Source organism: Lactuca saligna, chromosome 6 (assembly GCF_052625555.1).
Source record: "Lactuca saligna cultivar CGN05327 chromosome 6, ASM5262555v1, whole genome shotgun sequence".
In the NCBI taxonomy this organism is placed as follows: domain Eukaryota; kingdom Viridiplantae; phylum Streptophyta; class Magnoliopsida; order Asterales; family Asteraceae; genus Lactuca; species Lactuca saligna.
This window is the reverse complement of record NC_136422.1, coordinates 87,720,249-87,738,223: the sequence shown is the minus strand read 5'-3', so window position 1 is coordinate 87,738,223 and position 17,975 is coordinate 87,720,249. Positions and strand designations below refer to the sequence as shown.

The 17,975-nt window shown below is 38.7% G+C and overlaps 1 non-coding gene across 1 annotated transcript; it reads left to right on the top strand.

The window, feature by feature from the left end:
* Positions 1 to 11,390: 11,390 nt before the first annotated feature.
* Positions 11,391 to 11,497, top strand: LOC145003623 (small nucleolar RNA R71). The gene has a single exon (XR_013662076.1). It is a non-coding gene; the product is annotated as a small nucleolar RNA R71 (small nucleolar RNA).
* The last annotated feature ends 6,478 nt before the right edge of the window (positions 11,498 to 17,975 follow it).

The following is a 17,975-nucleotide window of genomic DNA, read 5'->3' as shown; positions in this document are numbered from 1 at the left end:
TTCTCGCACTCTCGGCCTTCTCTTCTACTCTCGGCTCTAAGTATCAGGAATCGAACCTTCAGCCCAGACTTCGGATTTTCGCCTGTTGTTCCCGGTTTTGACCATTTTCATGTATTAACCTCGTTTTTCGTGATATTAATGCGGGATTTTCACCCAAACTCGGATTTTAACATAGTAAACCCTAAATATTCATATATTAATTATATTTTTGGGAAAATCCTTGCCTAAGAATAAAATCTACTAAGTTAGATTTTGGGGTAGAGTGTTGACTTTGGCTTGGTGTAAGACACAAGCAACCCTCCCATACCCACTTTATGTCCCTATTCACCATCAGTTCTCAACTATTCATTGTACTTCTTATACTTCCTCAATAAGTTTTCTTACTTACACACACAAAGGATCATTATCCTTCACATCCAAGACCACATTCACTTTTCACCAAAAAAAAAATCTCATTCTCTCTCACTTCCTCCCTCTGAGAACTCGAAATTCCCTGGATGTTTTGAGCTTCCCACACATCTTTTGTATGTAAACTTCATGCTACACTTGGTTATTTACACTTCTTCACCTAAATCAAGGGTTCCTTACACAAATATCATCATATTTGTTGTTAGATCTTCGAATCTTTCAAGAATCATCTAAGTGTTGTTCAGTTGAACACTTCTTTTATCCATCATCCATCTACTGAAATCACTCAAGGTGAGTTCATACCCCTAAATTTTCACGTTTTCTTAACTTTTAAAGGGGGGGGGGGGAATACAAGTTAAAACACCAAGAACACTACTAAGTTCTTCTAACAACTCTCAACAGAAAAGTTAATGCTCATTCACAGACTGTTTTGGTCAACTTAAACATTTTTGTATTAAAAACTGTTTTACCTGAAAATATTTCAGCTTTAGACCTTTAAAATGACTACTTGCACATATCCACATGATTTTTCTACGATTTTTGGTGATTTTTACAAAACTATCTATCATTTAAAGAAGCAATGCGGACCAGTCTGTGATTATGGACGTTTTCACACATGTTGGAGTCCACTAAAAATCATGAGAAAAATTATGAATAAACTACACATTTTGCGAACACCCCGAATTTACAGAATCAGTTTTTGACTTCATATGATTTTTCTAGGAGTTTTCTAAAACGGTGTAGGAAAGTAAAAATCTAGTTGACAGTCTATAACTTTCATCGCACTTTGTAACTTGTTGAGCAAAGTGTAAGTATTTAAGATTTCATATTTTACATGTGTTTCTTGATGTGGTATAATTACATAACAGATAAATACTCAATGAAGTGTAAGAATCCTCCTCCATTACCATTAGTACAAAACAAGAATGATAAACATAGTTATATTTTGCCATGCATTCGACTTACATAAAAAAGGGTTCTTATACAACACAAATAAACATACGACACTATACTAGGTATAGTTAGGTCGCATATACATTACAAACATTTTGATAAGCTATAATAGGTATAGTTTATGTTCATATAGATTGCAAAAGGTTTTCATACGAAATAGGATACAAATACAAAGTACCGGTTCTATACAAAAGGGGGTACAAATACTAAGTACTGGTTTTATACAAAAATGGGTACATCACAAAGTACCGGGTCTTCATATAAATGGGGTACGAATGCAAAGTACCGGGTTTATACAAAAAGAGTACATCACAAAGTACTAGGTATTCATATAAATGGGGTACGAATACAAAGTACCAAGTTTATACAAAAGGGGTACATAACAAAGTGTTGGGTCTTCATATAAATGGGGTACGAATAAAAAATGTCGGGTTGATGTGTGTAAAATGCAATTCTTTTATCCCTACTTTTAATTAATAAATTGAACACACAAAGGAAGTGAACATGTCTTTTAGTGGTATAGATTAGTAAGTAAGGTGTCGAACTCAGGGAACGGAAAATTAAACTAATAACTAATTTTAACTAAAACAACTAATAAAAGTAAAAGGGGTTTCTCTAGTTTTGCAAGACTAGAAACTTAGGCACACTAAATTAACTAAATAACTAAAGCAACAACTATTCACCAAGTTTGATAAAGATGTTTCTATTTAGGTTCAACCAATTCACTCCTATGGTTATTTGTATTTAGGGTAGATTAATTGCTATTGGTTACCAATTATAATGGTTAGGTTCATGTTCATTACTCCTAACCCTTAGACAATTAACTAATTTAAGCGGTGATCAAGTGTTTAAACTAATTAATTCCCTAGATTAATGATTTGGATTAAATAAGATTTGTAATGGTCAATTAAGTTATTAATTCAATTAACCTCTTGTTTGATGGTTTCTCAAACAAGCTCACACATTAATCTTCCTATTGTCTTATTAATCTTAGTTTCATAATCATTACTTCTAAGCATATGGTTTAGTGTTCATATAGACATATGAGGTTAACAACTAAGAGATGTTCATGCAACCTAATTGTCTTCCAATTAACAGAAAATAATAGTGATTAATGCATAAGGTTCTTTAACAAACTTAATTTAATAAATCACCAATAAACAATCAAACAAAAACTAATAATTAAACCATAGGAGTTCCTTGGTATTCCCCAAACAGAAACAAAAACGAATTTAGTTCATAGTTGCAGTAGAAACAAACATAAAAACAAGGTTTACTAAATCAAACATATTCAATTCCTAAATCTAAGTGGTAGGATTAACCTCATTGGTTAAATTCTTCAAAAGATTGAAGCTTAGGGTTCCTTAGCGTCTTCTAGGGCTCTTAGTCGCAGCTTGACCTTCAAAAATTGCCAGGAATGTTGTCCCATTAGATAAGGATTCGGCTATTATAGATATCCCAAAGCAGGGTGTACTCGGCGAGTTGCAGGACCAACTCACCGAGTAGGTGCATAGTTATCCGTCTTGAATCAGGAATCGTAGCTATCTTCTGGAACATCCTCGTGTACTCGCCGAGTAGAGTCGTCTACTCGCCGAGTAGATGGTCTTTTGTCTCTTATTTTCACTCTTTGGTCTTCAATTGCTTCCCCTTGCTCCCTTTTACTTCCAATCATATCTTCTGGACTGAAAACAAAATTCAAAACATTTTAAGTACCTTTTGTCCACATTATTCACATAATTAATTAAAAATGATTAAGAATATATGCTAAATAATTAACTAATTATGCAGATATCAAAATACCCCACACTTGACTTTTGCTTGCCCCCAAGCAAAACTAAATTTTAAGCATATTAGAATAACATATAATAACTCCAATCTAACCCAGCCATTATGCCAAGACCGCAACACATGCATTTGTGTCTAAAATTTCCTAAGAAACCCCCCATACTTCAAATACTCACAATCCTCATAAACATTCACCCACTCACCCCGAACTATGCTCATTTTATGCAACCCTCCGAATCCATCCTCAGAAAACCTCTTTACCCTCAAGGTATTTTTAATTGAGCAACCCAAGCATGCATATTCTAGAATTACAACTTTTCGATACCACTATGGAGCTCTTTGAATTCTTCACTTCCTTGATAATTTGATCTTTGATCTCTTTGAATTCACCACCTTGTATTGATTGATTTTTGGTATCTTCAACTTTTTGGATTTCTTGGAATTTTGATCTTTAGATCTTCACTTTATTTGCTCCAAAATTCTTTCAACTTTTCTAGTAATTCTCTCTCAAATCCCTTTATTAATTCTTTTTTTTTACATGTATTCCTCACCTTTTTCACTCAAATCCCTACATGCTTAAGCAGGGGCGCTCAATCTCAACCTTTATTGACTAATGATAACAATTTTTCTGGATACATTTCAGGTTTAGGCTGCTAAACATATTGCATCCCTCAGGCTGAGCAAGGTCGTGTTTTTGTCTCATGATTTCACTGAAATAAGGAAACCACAAATGCACTAGAACGTATATAGGCTCAACTAAATATTTGGGGTTTCATGCAATTATCAACAAAATTCTAACATGGAATCCTAATTTTCTTTTACCAAAATTTCCTAAATTAAATCCTAAGTGTTTTTTGGTATGCAACAATTTTTAAAATTAGCCTAAATTAAGATTCTAAGTTTTCTAATATGTGACTAACCCCCTACCCCACACTTATTTTATGCAATGCCCTCATTGCATATTATGCAAAATAAAAATGCAAATATATGGAGAATTGGAACAAACTCCCCTGGGGTAGCAGTCGATAGGTTGACACTCTCCTCTTCAGCTCCATCTTCAATTGACTTTAGCCATGGGAATAACTCATCCATGGCACGGGTGTCATGCGTCTCGTGTGGTTGACAGCTCGAAAATTCCACGGAACAAGGTCGTTAGAAAGTCTCCAGTAGTAATCCCTCACAAAGAGTGTATGAATGTTGCAGTGAAAATGGTCAAAGCAATCCTGAAATTCTAAAAGTAGCAAGCTACTCGGCGAGTAGGCCTCGATGCAAACAAGATCATGTAAAAGCGTATGTACTCGCCGAGTAGATTTAGTGCACTCGGCGAGTAATGAGTGTTTTTCCAGAACTGTTCTAGTCGCTGCATCTCTTGACTTTGGGGTTGAAACGGAAGTGTAAATTGACTCTCACTCGAATTCCCTCAGCAGCAACACTCCATATGACCCTCGACTCTCACGGACTCAATCCTAAGGACAAGACTCCATAATTGCTTAAAAGTCTCTCATTCATTTCTTGACCCTTACTAGTTAGTATGCTTCCATATCTTCAATCCCTGAAAAAAAACAACTAACAGTGACACTAATAATCCAACCACCATAAAGAAAATCCAAAGTGTTTAACAATTGTTTGAGAACAAAACATCATAAGTAAAAAAAAAAACAAAACAAATTCTTCAATCTTCATCATCCATTCTAGCTCCTCCTGCTCCACTTCCTCCCTCTCCATCTCTTCTTCGCATCCTCTCATCCCAATTCATGATATAGGGGTAGCCGGGTCCAGGTCTCGGGGCAATTTGCATTTGTTGAAAGAGGTACTCGAAAGATTGATTAGTGTAGTTCACCCCTTGCCTAATATCATCCAAGTAGTGTCGGTACTCTACTTGGTTCCAACCATCATTATCCTCCACCGGAATAACCGGTGGATCTTCCCGCACCCGTTCGCTCCTTTGGCGGACCCGCCTTCCCGGCTCCTCGGGGACCACCGGCTCATCTTCATTTGGAATAGTGAAGGAATCACCAAACTTTTCAACTATCCGTGCCCTCCTATAAAGTGCAGTGTTGAATGGTGGAGGGTGGATAATTGTTAGTGCCTGAGCTTGTGGCAAATCCAAGATCCCAAATGACTTGGCAAGTCGGGTAATAAACATGCCTCCATTTATCTTTGATTTGATCTTCTCCTTGACCGCCTCCTCAGCAAGAAATTTGGCAATACAGTAAGGAAGGTTACAAAAAACGTCTGGAGTGATGATGCTCCACAAGTAGAAGATGTCAAGGGTGGGGACTTTGTCCCCATCCTTCCACATGTTTATCGTACTAGCCACAAACCGGTGAATGAGTCGGTGGATCGGAGAACGAATGTGACCTTCTTGTGCGGTGGAGGGAATGTAGACTCGGTTGGCAATTGTGTTCCACCATGTAGACGCCACCACCTCATCTGGAAGTTCTTTGTAACAATTTTCCAATAAGGCTTCAAAATAGTCCGTCATCACCATGTCTTGGTCATAAACACCCAACCTCCATGAGAACTCCACCATGCTGCATTGTCGCAGCTCCCCGCCCAAAGAGAAAGAGATTGTGTTAGGATTGTAGAACTCACTACCACCTTGAAATGAGATGGTAGCAAAGAATTCCCAACACAAATCAGCGTAAACCGGCTCTTGGATTTTAAATAACTGCAACCAACCATCACAAGTGATGTTGGCATATCCCAAATTGCAATCCTTTACCAAGTAAGGGGTGAGTTCTTCTTCCAAACCAACATTTCCCATCCATCCCCAGTCCACTGCATTTGGAAGGTGAATTTCCTTCTGCCTAAGTGCCTCCAGTCTGTTTAGAGCTCTTGTTTTTGACGATTTGGATGTAATTTGTTGAAAAGATAGCCATGGCATATCACCATGGCTTCCCCCTCGCAAAGATTGGCCCCTTCTTGCCATGCTACCTGTATACACATATCAAGAACACAGCAACAAACAACACCCAGTAATTAAAACAAAAAAATATTGGTCTGACTGTGACCTACTCGCCGAGTACACGACTCTACTCGGTGAGTAGTATGAACACCATGACAGATCGGGTATCAGATCTGTGTAATCTGTGCAAAAGTCCAAATTTTTCATAGGGTTTTGTTGTAATTACTTATCTAACCATAGATCTTGAAGAAAATACTCCTAACATTATCTAATTTGTGACTAAATCAAAACCCTAGAGTTTGAGGAAAACTCCCCAAATCCGAAATTACTTCAAATCTGGACAGATCTGTGATAAAAATCCAACCTTTCATGAAATTAAAGGGTAAAGATGTTACCTTTTTTCTTAAATGAGGAGAATTAAGTGGAAAATTGAAGAGATCTTGAAAACACTTTGAAAGATGGCTGAGAGAGAAGTACACGGCGAGTAATGGGACAAAATGGTGAAAAAAAAAAACTTTTTTACAGATTATATTTCACTTGTTTTAATTGGCTACTCGCCGAGTAGAAGCGCTTTTGAATGACATCTGACTCAACCGGGCATCTACTCGCCGAGTACACGACTCTACTCGGCGAGTATATGTCACAGATTGAAAATTTTTGTGTATTTAGAAAAATTAATGTATCAATTCATGTTTTTAAACCATCCACCCCACACTCTAAGCATGGCTTGTCCTCAAGCAGTTATTGGCATAAAAGTAGATGAAGAAGAATGAAAAAAATGTGAAAATAAAGAAAAGAAAAGAAAATGCAAACTTGAGACTCGGGTTGCCTCCCGAAAAGCGCTTCTTTTTATGGAGTCATTAGCTGCACTCCTCCCCTTCTACGTAGTTGCAATCCCGCCCAACAGCAACTCTTCCAATCCTTCATTCCGGGGGACTCCTTCTTCATATTTTTTTACTCTATGACCATTGACTTTGAAAGGCGTGCCGTCTCTTGATAACAACTCTATAGCCCCATGCGGAAACACCGTCTTGACTAGAAAAGGACCGTCCCACCTTGATTTGAGTTTTCCCGAGAAAAGTTTTAATCGGGAATTGAAAAGCAACACTTTTTGGCCTTCATGGATTTCTTTATTCTTGATCCTTTTATCATGCCATTTCTTGGTCTTTTCTTTATAAAGCCAAGAACTAGAGTATGCATCTTTCCTTAGCTCTTCAAGGGCATTCATTTGCATCAAACGGTTGCTCTTTAGTTCTTCCATGTCGAAGTTGCACCTCTTTAAAGCCCAATACGCCCTATGCTCGATCTCAACCGGTAGATGGCATTGCTTTCCATAAACTAACCTATATGGTGTAGTACCAATAGGTGTTTTGAAAGCTGTACGAAATGCCCATAACGCATCATCTAGCTTGTCTGACCATTCCTTGTGGTTACTTCCCACCGATTTTTCTAAAATTCGCTTCAAGGCTCGATTGGTCACTTCGGTTTGTCCACTAGTTTGTGGATGATATGATGTGGAGAACTTATGGGTAACCCCATATTTCTTCAACACCTTTTCCAATTGATCATTGGCAAAATGTGTGCCTCGGTCACTGATTAAGGCCTTCGGAACGCCAAAGCGTGAAAATAGCTTCTTCAAGAATCGCACCACTACCCGTCTGTCATTTGTTGGTAACGCTTGTGCCTCCGCCCATTTTGATACATAATCGACCGCTACTAGTATGTACTTGTTTCCTTTGGACATGGAAAAAGGTCCCATGAAGTCAATTCCCCACACGTCAAACACCTCGCACACTTGGATACTATGTTTTGGCATTTCATTTCGAGATGAAATGTTTCCCACTCTTTGAAAAGCATCACATTCTTTGACAAATTGGGCTGCATCTATAAAGATTGTAGGCCAATAAAACCCAATGTCAAAGATCTTCTTTGCAGTGTAGTGTGCTCCATGATGTCCTCCCGTGGGTCCGCTATGGCAATGTTCTAATATTCTTCGGCTTTCCTTCCCGAACACACATCTTCGTATGATGCCATCCGCACAGCTTCGGAAGAGGTATGGGTCGTCCCAAAAGTAATATTTGATTTCAGCAAATAATTTCTTCTTTTGTTGACTGCTATAGTCCTTCGGGATGTAATTTGTAGCTAAATAGTTAGCTATGCCTGCGAACCATGGCTCTTCTCCCACTGACACCATAATGTATTCGTCCGAAAAGTCGTCTCCATCTTTGTCTTCTTGCAATTGCGGGTTCTCTAGCCTGGACAAGTGATCAACCGCTACGTTCTCCATTCCCTTCTTGTTTCGTATTTCTATGTCGAATTCTTGAAGAAGCAGCACCCATCGTATCAGTCTTGGCTTAGCATCATGTTTGGAAAACAAATACTTGATAGCCGAGTAGTCAGTAAAAACAGTAGTTTTAGATAAAACCAAGTAAGGGCTAAATTTGTCAAAAGCATACACTACAGCTAACAGTTCTTTTTCAGTGGTGGTGTAATTCTCTTGGGCTAGGTTTAAAGTCTTGCTAGCATAATATATGGGTTGAAAGTGCTTATCAACCCTTTGACCAAGGACAGCTCCTAATGCATAGTCACTAGCATCACACATGATCTCAAAGGGTAAGTTCCAATTTGGTGCAATAATGATCGGAGCATTAGTTAATTTTTCCTTTAAAAATTCAAATGCCTCTAAACACTCTTTAGTAAAATTAAATGGTGCATATTTGAGTAATAATTGTGTTAGAGGCTTAGTGATTTTGGAAAAATCTTTTATGAAACGTCGGTAAAAACCTGCGTGTCCTAGAAAACTCCTAATGCCCTTCACATTAGTTGGTGGGGGTAATTGGCAATGGTGTCAATCTTTGCTCGATCCACCTCAATTCCCTTTTTGGAAACTTTATGGCCCAAAACTATACCCTCCTTGACCATGAAGTGACATTTTTCCCAATTGAGGACCAAGTCGGTTTTCTCACACCTAGCAAGCATTGAGTAAAGATTTGTGAGACAGTCATGAAAAGAAGATCCGAAAACGGAAAAGTCATCCATAAAAACTTCCATGAATTTTTCCACCATATCGTGGAATATTGCTGTCATACACCTTTGAAACGTCGCAGGTGCATTGCATAGCCCAAAAGGCATGTGTCTATAGGCAAAAGTCCTACTTGGGCATGTGAATGTGGTCTTTTCTTGGTCCATTGGGTCTATGGGTATTTGAAAATAACCCGAAAATCCATCTAGAAAGCAATAATAGCTATGGCCCGATAGTCTTTCTAACATTTGATCTATAAAAGGTAGGGGGAAATGGTCTTTACGAGTGGCATCATTTAGCTTTCGATAATCGATGCACACTCTCCAACCGGTTACCGTTCGTGTCGGGATTAGCTCGTTCTTTTCGTTGGTTATGACCGTCATCCCTCCTTTCTTGGGCACCACTTGGACCGGACTCACCCATGGGCTATCGGAAATGGAGTAAATGATTCTTGCATCTAAGAGTTTGACCACTTCCTTCTTGACTACTTCTTGCATGTTCGGGTTCAACCTTCTTTGGTGTTGCACCATCGGCTTTGCTCCTTCTTCTAGATTGATCTTGTGAGAGCAAGAGGATGGGCTTATTCCTTTGATTTCGGTGATGCTCCATGCTATGGCCCGTTTCCATTTCTTCAACACGTGCACTAGTTCCTCCTTTTCCGACTTGGACAGATCTAAGGCTATGATTACTAGCTTTTGATTGCCTTCTTCCAGAAAAGCATACTCCAAATGGTCTGGTAACGTTTTGAGTTGTGTTTGTTGGTTCTGAGTGACGGACTCGCCGAGTGCAGGAAGGGTACTCGGCGAGTTTGTGGCTGCATTCACGAATTCTAACTTTTATTCAGATATACTCGGCGAGTAGATCAGCCTTACTCGGCGAGTAGGGCTGTCAGATTGCTTCATTATTTCTTCATATTCCGCTTCTTCCAACAGTCTTTCAATTTCTAGTAAATCCTTTTCTGGATCAAATGCTTCATCTGAAGCTGCAAACTTGCTAGAATTTTCAGGTATGCCTTCCTCCAATAGTTCATCAAGCATGTCGATTGAGAACGCCATGTCGTCACTGCTCCTAGAGTACTTCATAGCTCGGTCCACCCCGAATGTTACTGAATCGTCCCCGACCTGCAAGGTGAGCTTTAAGTCTCTCATGTATATTATAGCGCTGGCTGTGTTGAGGAAGGGTCTTCCAAGGATGATTGGTACTTGTGGATCCGCCTCCATGTCTAGAATGATGAAATCAGCAGGAAAGACAAATTTATCCACTTTTACTAGCAAATCTTCGCATATGCCTCTTGGGAAGGTGACTGTCATGTTTGCCAAATGTATTGCCATGCGAATTGGCCTTGGCTCCGGGAGGTCTAGCTTCTTAAAGAATGAGTATGGCATAAGATTCACACTTGCTCCAGAATCAGCTAAGGCATGAATTTCAGCCAAGTTGCCATATTGGCAAGGTAAAGTCAAGCTCCCCGGATCACCCTTCTTCTTTGGTAGCTTATTTAGCATTGCAGCGGAGCAGTTCTCATTAAGCACTACCTTCTGCACTTCTTCCATCTTTCTTCTATTGGTGAGGAGTTCCTTACGGAACTTTGCATACTTGGGCATTTGCATGATGGCTTCAATGAACGGTGTGTTGATTTGAAGAGTCTTAATGTGGTCTAGAAACTTCTGATATTCCTCTTCCTGCTTCTCTTTCTTGGCTTGGGCTGGGTATGGCATTGGAGGCTGGTAAGGCTTTTCAGGAAATTGTTCACATGTTTTTGATGATGTACTCGCTGAGTCCATCGGCCCTACTCGGCGAGTAGGACTCTCAGATTGTAACTTTTGGTTTTCTGCTGGTTTTTCTGCTTCATCCTTCTGTGAGTCCTTGGGTGCTTCAGTCCAAATGAGCGCTAGGGGAGTGATTATCTTCCCACTTCTTGTTGTGACAATGTTTATGTGCGTGCCTCAAGTAACACGCTTGCGCCTTCTTATTGCCATTCTCATCCAAATCGCAGTCTCTATTGAGGTGAGGCCCATTGCAGTTTTCACAACCCACCCGAATAGCATGGATCGTTTGATCCATTTTATCCATTCTCCTATCCATGGTTTTTAGCATAGCCATGACCGCGGATAAGTCTTCAGTAGCAGCATAAGCGGCTCCCCTAGTGACATCATGTCTAGGGTTATGGTATTCTCTAGAGTGTTTAGAGAATTCTTCAATCAATTCTTTAATCACAGGGGCGACTTCTTTGTAAGTGGGCCTTGCGAGTCTAGCAACTGCCTGGTTGTGACATTGAATCCATTATAGAAGATGGAGACTTCTTGCTGGCTGTTTAGATCATGGTGTGGGCAATTTCTTAGCAGACTCTTGTACCTCTCCCATGCTTCATATAGCGACTCTCCAGCTTGTTGTTCAAAGTTTGCAATGGCCTTCTTCAACTTGACTATCTTAGAAGGTGGGCAAAAGTGATCAATAAATTCTTCCTTCATCTTGGCCCAAGTAGTGACTGATCTGGGGGGAAGTGACTTGAGCCAGTCTTTAGCAGCACCCTTGAACGTTACCGGAAGCATACGAAGTAGTTGAGTCTCGCGGGTCACATTTGGAATATTGAAGTAATCAGCTACATCATTGACTTCATCCAAATGCTTGTAGGCATCTTCATGATCTTTCCCATAAAAAGGTATTTCTTTGAGTGAAGCTAGGGTATGACCCTTTAGCTCGAAGGTAGCAGTCGCGGGAATTGCGGGTTGCACAAGTCCCGGGCCATTGTCGTCGCGCATCCTCTTCTTCCATTCTCCCATGGGGATTTCATCAATGTTAGCCATTATGAAAGCTAACTCTTCCTAGGACTCGGTTTTGTGCTCGTACGTTTCCTCCTCTTCTTCCTCGGTCTCGTACCCGATATCTTCTTGAACTGGTTCCTCGATTATGAAAGAGGCGCTAGATGCTCTTGATTTACTGCTCTTCTTCTTCCCAAAAACGGTCTTCAAGTTGGACAAAGGTGACTTCTTTGGTGTACTTGAACTCTCCACGTCCTTTCCTTTGTTCCTTTTCAATGCGGATTCGGGATCTTCAAACGGGGGTACCAGTGGTGTGTTTGATCCTCTGGTCATGAAAGTCCTGAAATAAGTAAAATAAAAGCGTAAAAAGAACAATAAAAAATGTACTAAAAAAAATTAAAATTTACTGCTAAATAAACTGCTACTCGCCGAGTAAGTGCGATTGCACTCGGCGAGTATCAGTGATATTTCGAAAGAGATTCTAAATTTAATACTAAACTAAAACAGATGCTAAAACCTAATTACTAATTACTAAATTGCAATAAATGAACTCTATGCAAGTAAACTCACACAAAGGATGATTAATTATTTAGAACCGTTCCCCGGCAACGGCGCCAAAAACTTGATGTGTGTAAAACGCACTTGTTTTATCCCTACTTTTAATTAATAAATTGAACACACAAAGGCAGTGAACCTGTCTTTTAGTGGTATAGATTAGTAAGTAAGGTGTCGAACTCAGGGAACGGAAAATTAAACTAATAACTAATTTTAACTAAAACAACTAATAAAAGTAAAAGGGGTTTCTCTAGTTTTGCAAGACTAGAAACTTAGGCACACTAAATTAACTAAATAACTAAAGCAACAACTATTCACCAAGTTTAATAAAGATGTTTCTATTTAGGTTCGACCAATTCACTCCCATGGTTATTTGTATTTATGGTAGATTAATTGCTATTGGTTACCAATTATAATGGTTAGGTTCATGTTCATTACTCCTAACCCTTAGACAATTAACTAATTTAAGCGGTGATCAAGTGTTTAAAGTAATTAATTCCCAAGATTAATGATTTGGATTAAATAAGATTTGTAATGGTCAATTAAGTTATTAATTCAATTAACCTCTTGTTTGATGGTTTCTCAAACAAGCTCACACATTAATCTTTCTATTGTCTTATTAATCTTAGTTTCATAATCATTACTTCTAAGCATATGGTTTAGTGTTCATATAGATATATGAGGTTAACAACTAAGAAATGTTCATGCAACCTAATTGTCTTCCAATTAACAGAAAATAGTAGTGATTAATGCATAAGGTTCTTTAACAAACTTAATTTAATAAATCACCAATAAACAATCAAACAAAAACTAATAATTAAACCATAGGAGTTCCTTGGTATTCCCCAACCAGAAACAAAAACGAATTTATTTCATAGTTGCAGTAGAAACAAACATAAAAACAAGGTTTACTAAATCAAACATATTCAATTCCTAAATCTAAGTCGTAGGATTAACCTAATTGCTTGAATTCTTCAAAAGATTGAAGCTTAGGGTTCCTTAGCGTCTTCTAGGGCTCTTAGTCGCAGCTTGACCTTCAAAAATCGCCAAGAATGTTGTCCCATTAGATAAGGATTTGGATTTTATAGATATCCATAAACAGGGTGTACTCGTCGAGTAGCAGGACCAACTCGCCGAGTAGGTGCATAGTTATCCGTCTTGAATCAGGAATCGTAGCTATCTTCTGGAACATCCTCGTGTACTCGCCGAGTAGAATCGTCTACTTGTCGAGTAGATGGTCTTTTGTCTCTTATTTTCACTCTTTGGTCTTCAATTGTTTCCCCTTGCTCCCTTTTACTTCCAAGCATATCTTCTGGACTGAAAACAAAATTCAAAACATTTTAAGTACCTTTTGTCCACATTATTCACATAATTAATTAAAAATGATTAAGAATATATGCTAAATAATTAACTAATTATGCACATATCACGGGTTTATACAAAAGGGGTACATCACAAAGTACCGGGTCCTCATATAAATGGAGTACGAATACAAAGTATTAGGTTTATACAAAAAGGGGTACATTACAAAGGGCCGGTTAATCTTAGTATAGTTATAGTGACCCACATAGGGAGTTAACAAAACTTAAAGTACATTGGATTTTATAAATCAAAAAGGGTTTTCATGTTGATCTAAAACTACTTTTAATAACAACACGTACGGATTTTACTTGTACACTTCGGTCTCAGTATCTGAGATCACGTAACACAAAACTCACACGCACATCCAGTCTTGTTTTAAGACTACATGTCGTTTTATAAGGAAAATATTAGATTTTCTTGGTAACATACAACTCATTGCAAAGATCGGCTTTTAAACTCTTACTTTCAAAAGCTAATGCACTCACCAACTTAATTGTTGACACTTTTTCAAAAGTACTTGTATTCTCATGAAATCAGTGAAACAGGAAAACCAACAGCATTTTGAGGATGGGACGTTCAATCGTCAAACAATTCATTTTGTCATCATAATGTAATTGAGTGAAACATGTAAACATATACTTTGGTGTAACTTTTTCAATTATATTTATGATGGTTGTATTTACTTTGAGCACTATTATAAACGTTGTTGTGATAATATACATGTAATGCTCCACCCCGAACGTTTCCGCCATCCTTGGTTTGGGGGTGTGACAAAAGGGTAAAGGTGTCAGATTTGCAAAGCTATTTAACCAAAGGGTTGACTCAGTTAATGGAAAGGACTACTGAATTCATATAATGGATGGAGCAGGAGTAAGTATGTCAACCTTTTATATTAAAGTTAAAATAATTGAAGCAATGCTAAATTTGACAAAAGTTGTAAAGTTGAGGGACTAGTTTCGACAAATAGAAAAATCTATGACTAATGTTAACATAGTTATTTGACTAATCACAAAAAATGAATTATTTTGGGGTCAAAGTGTGAAAGATGTAAGTTTCCTTTTATTTATTTATCAAATGGTGTTATATATGAGAACAAGGAAGGTTATGGGTCATTTATGCCAATTGTCGAAAGTAGTCACTAGTTAGACGGGGTTCTCTTCATTTGAAGAGAGGGGAAATGAGATTGAGTGAAAGGAACAAGGAAATGGTGATTTGTATGACACAAAGGAAGATTTAGAGTAGTTATTGAGGAATCAAGCTAGGAATTGAAGATATGAAGCAACATCAAGCTTGAGAGGTATAGTTTCTCATCCTCTAACTCTATATTTCGTATTCAAGGTTTGGGGAAAGCCCCAATGTTGAAATTAGTTGGATTCATTGATTAGGGTTTGGGTTTCAAACTTCCCTTGATTGTTTTCTGTAGTTCCAATCTCAAACCAATCATCTCGTTGATGGTCTTGATGATTTGGGTGAAAACCCTCATGAACCCTAGAAAACCCAAATTGAGAATATGGCAATTGTAATGAAATGAGATTAGATTCTATGACCTAGGTGATATTTGATAGCAACAATCCAATTAGAATACTTAAATTCACCAATGATGGTAGAATCAAGCATAAATATGGGTTTTAGATGGTTATGTGAGAAATTGTGAGGAATATAATGAACTTCTTGGAATATGAGCATTTGATGAGTATATGATACTCATAATCATGATTTGATACTAACAATATGATTTAAATGCAATAACATGAAGGATTGGGTGGTATATAATTGAATTTATGGAATAATTGTCCATAAGGGCATTTTGGGAAATATATTGATAATTTCATAATGAATCTCATACAAGAAGTGAATGATATTCATGAACATGAATTGACACTAAAGAGGTGATAGTGAAACATAAATATTGTAACACCGTAAATTTTCAAAACAATTTTCACATTTTATAAAGAACATAATTCATTTATTATTCATAAAAAAACATCATTGTTTGAACTCATTTCAAAACATATATCAATCCCAAGATCACATAGCAAAAAAAAAATCTCGTGTGTGTACTGATCAAGCCGGCGCCTTCCTGCGATCATCACTGGTACCTGAAACGCATAACACATAACACTGTAAGCATAAATACTTAGTGAGTTCCCCAAGATACTAGTTATGCACATACGCCTTTCCAGGACCTGACCCTCCCGTCCATGTGTCTCAGAGGACTTCCGTCCCGACTTGGTAAACCTTTCAGTCCTACCTGTGTCAACCTTACAGTCTACATCACAACGCCTTCCGGCCAATAACATAATGCCTTCCGGTCCATATCAAACATAGCATACATAACACTTATAAATGATTAGCTTATCATATACAATGCATACAATCATAACATATCCGACCTTCCGGTCACACAATAAAACCCTTCCGGGTACAGTATAATGAGAAAACTCACCTGGCACTAAGAATCAACCTCCAATCATGCTGCTTGACAAACACCGACCTCTAACTCTGTGTCAAATCCGACAATTAACCCAATCAGGAACTAAGTCCAATTTCTCAATTACCAGGTCTAAAGATAGACCATCTACCAGTCCATTACGGTCCTAACCCATTGGGCCCACCAAGGCCCAATAATATTTGAGTTTTCCCCAAGGCCCAACCTCATCCTACATGACCAGCCCAACATGAGGCCCAAGACATGAATTTAATTCTCTGATCACAGGCTCCACTAAGCAGGCCCAAGGATTCTGGCCCATCACTTAAAGCCCAAAAGATCACCTAGTCCAAAAGCCCACAGAGGGGTTACGCAGGGCATACCTCTCTTGGTACGCTCAGCGTACTCAAGCATGCACAAACTAATCGGGGACCTCAGCCCAGTACGCGGGGCGTACTAGGATTACGTTGGGCGTACTCTCAGTTTTGCTTAAATACATTTTTGGGTCTTAACCCGTTAAGACCTTGACTTATCTCTTGGATCTGGACTTCCTAACATCTCTTACTCCATAAAGTTATCAACTTTAAGCCTTTGCATGGTTGATGAGCTCACAAGACATAAAAACTCTTACTTCCATAACCCAAATTGCTCATAACTCATGCATGGGTAGATTCACACGATCAAGATCTCATTTTTATGGTTCTTCATTATTAGATACACTTAAAAGGACGACTATTAAGCTTTGGAGTGCATCAACTCATAAAGTCTCAAGCTTGGGACTAAAAAAACCCTAAAATGGACCCTAATATGCACAAAACAGAAAGAGAGGGAAAGTTTGGAGCTTTATACCTTCAAATGGTGCTCTAGCCCCAAGGAAGCTCAGATCCACAACTTGCTCTTCGACTTCACACCCTTTCATGCTTCTTCTTAACTCTCCAAAGTCCACAACAACACCACAAGCTCATCATGGCCACCACAAACATCATGAACGGATATTAGGGTTTGAGAGGGTCTAACAAACTGAGGAAGGTGGCCAAAAATGAGACCATCTCTTTCTTTATATAGGGACACTTCACTTAATTAGGGTTTTCCTCTATGCCTAGTACGCCCAGCGTACCCCATGGTAAGCCCAACGTACTAGGTGGCTCAGGTTAAGAAAAACCGGCGTATGTACGCTAAGCATATGCATTATCTACGCCCAGCGTACTTGGTCGCCAACTTCTTGACTTTAAGGACTTAACTTGTCAACCCTCCAAACTTTCATAGCTTCAAAGATATAACTTTGTTTCCACCATCCTCATACATATCGAAAAGTAATGAGATCCCTTACCTTTCAAGCAACTCGCCTCAATCTGAAACCTTCTCGTGCCCGACTCGTGACCCACCAACAGAAATCACGAACAATCTGAAACAGGATGTTACAATTCTCCCCCACTTGAATTAGATTTCACCCTCGAAATCGCCCCGCAACCATATATAAATTTATACTGCTTCGGGATGGTACCAACGAATGAATCTTATACCATACCGAAATCTTCTTCCATGGACAATTGAACCCACACAGAACCCCCAAAAATCAAAACTAATCCAACCACTCCGACACTAACACGCTCAAACCCAAAATCTGGAAACGCTAGTGGCCTGACCCGCCGCCAGACCGCCTACTCAAACGATCACCATGATATCCGCCCTCGAATGCCAAACTGCGACAACTCACTGCTCCCCAGATCCACCATCGCGACTGGTCCTTCGAAACAATTCAGACTCGCATCCACTTGGATATCCTACAGTGGA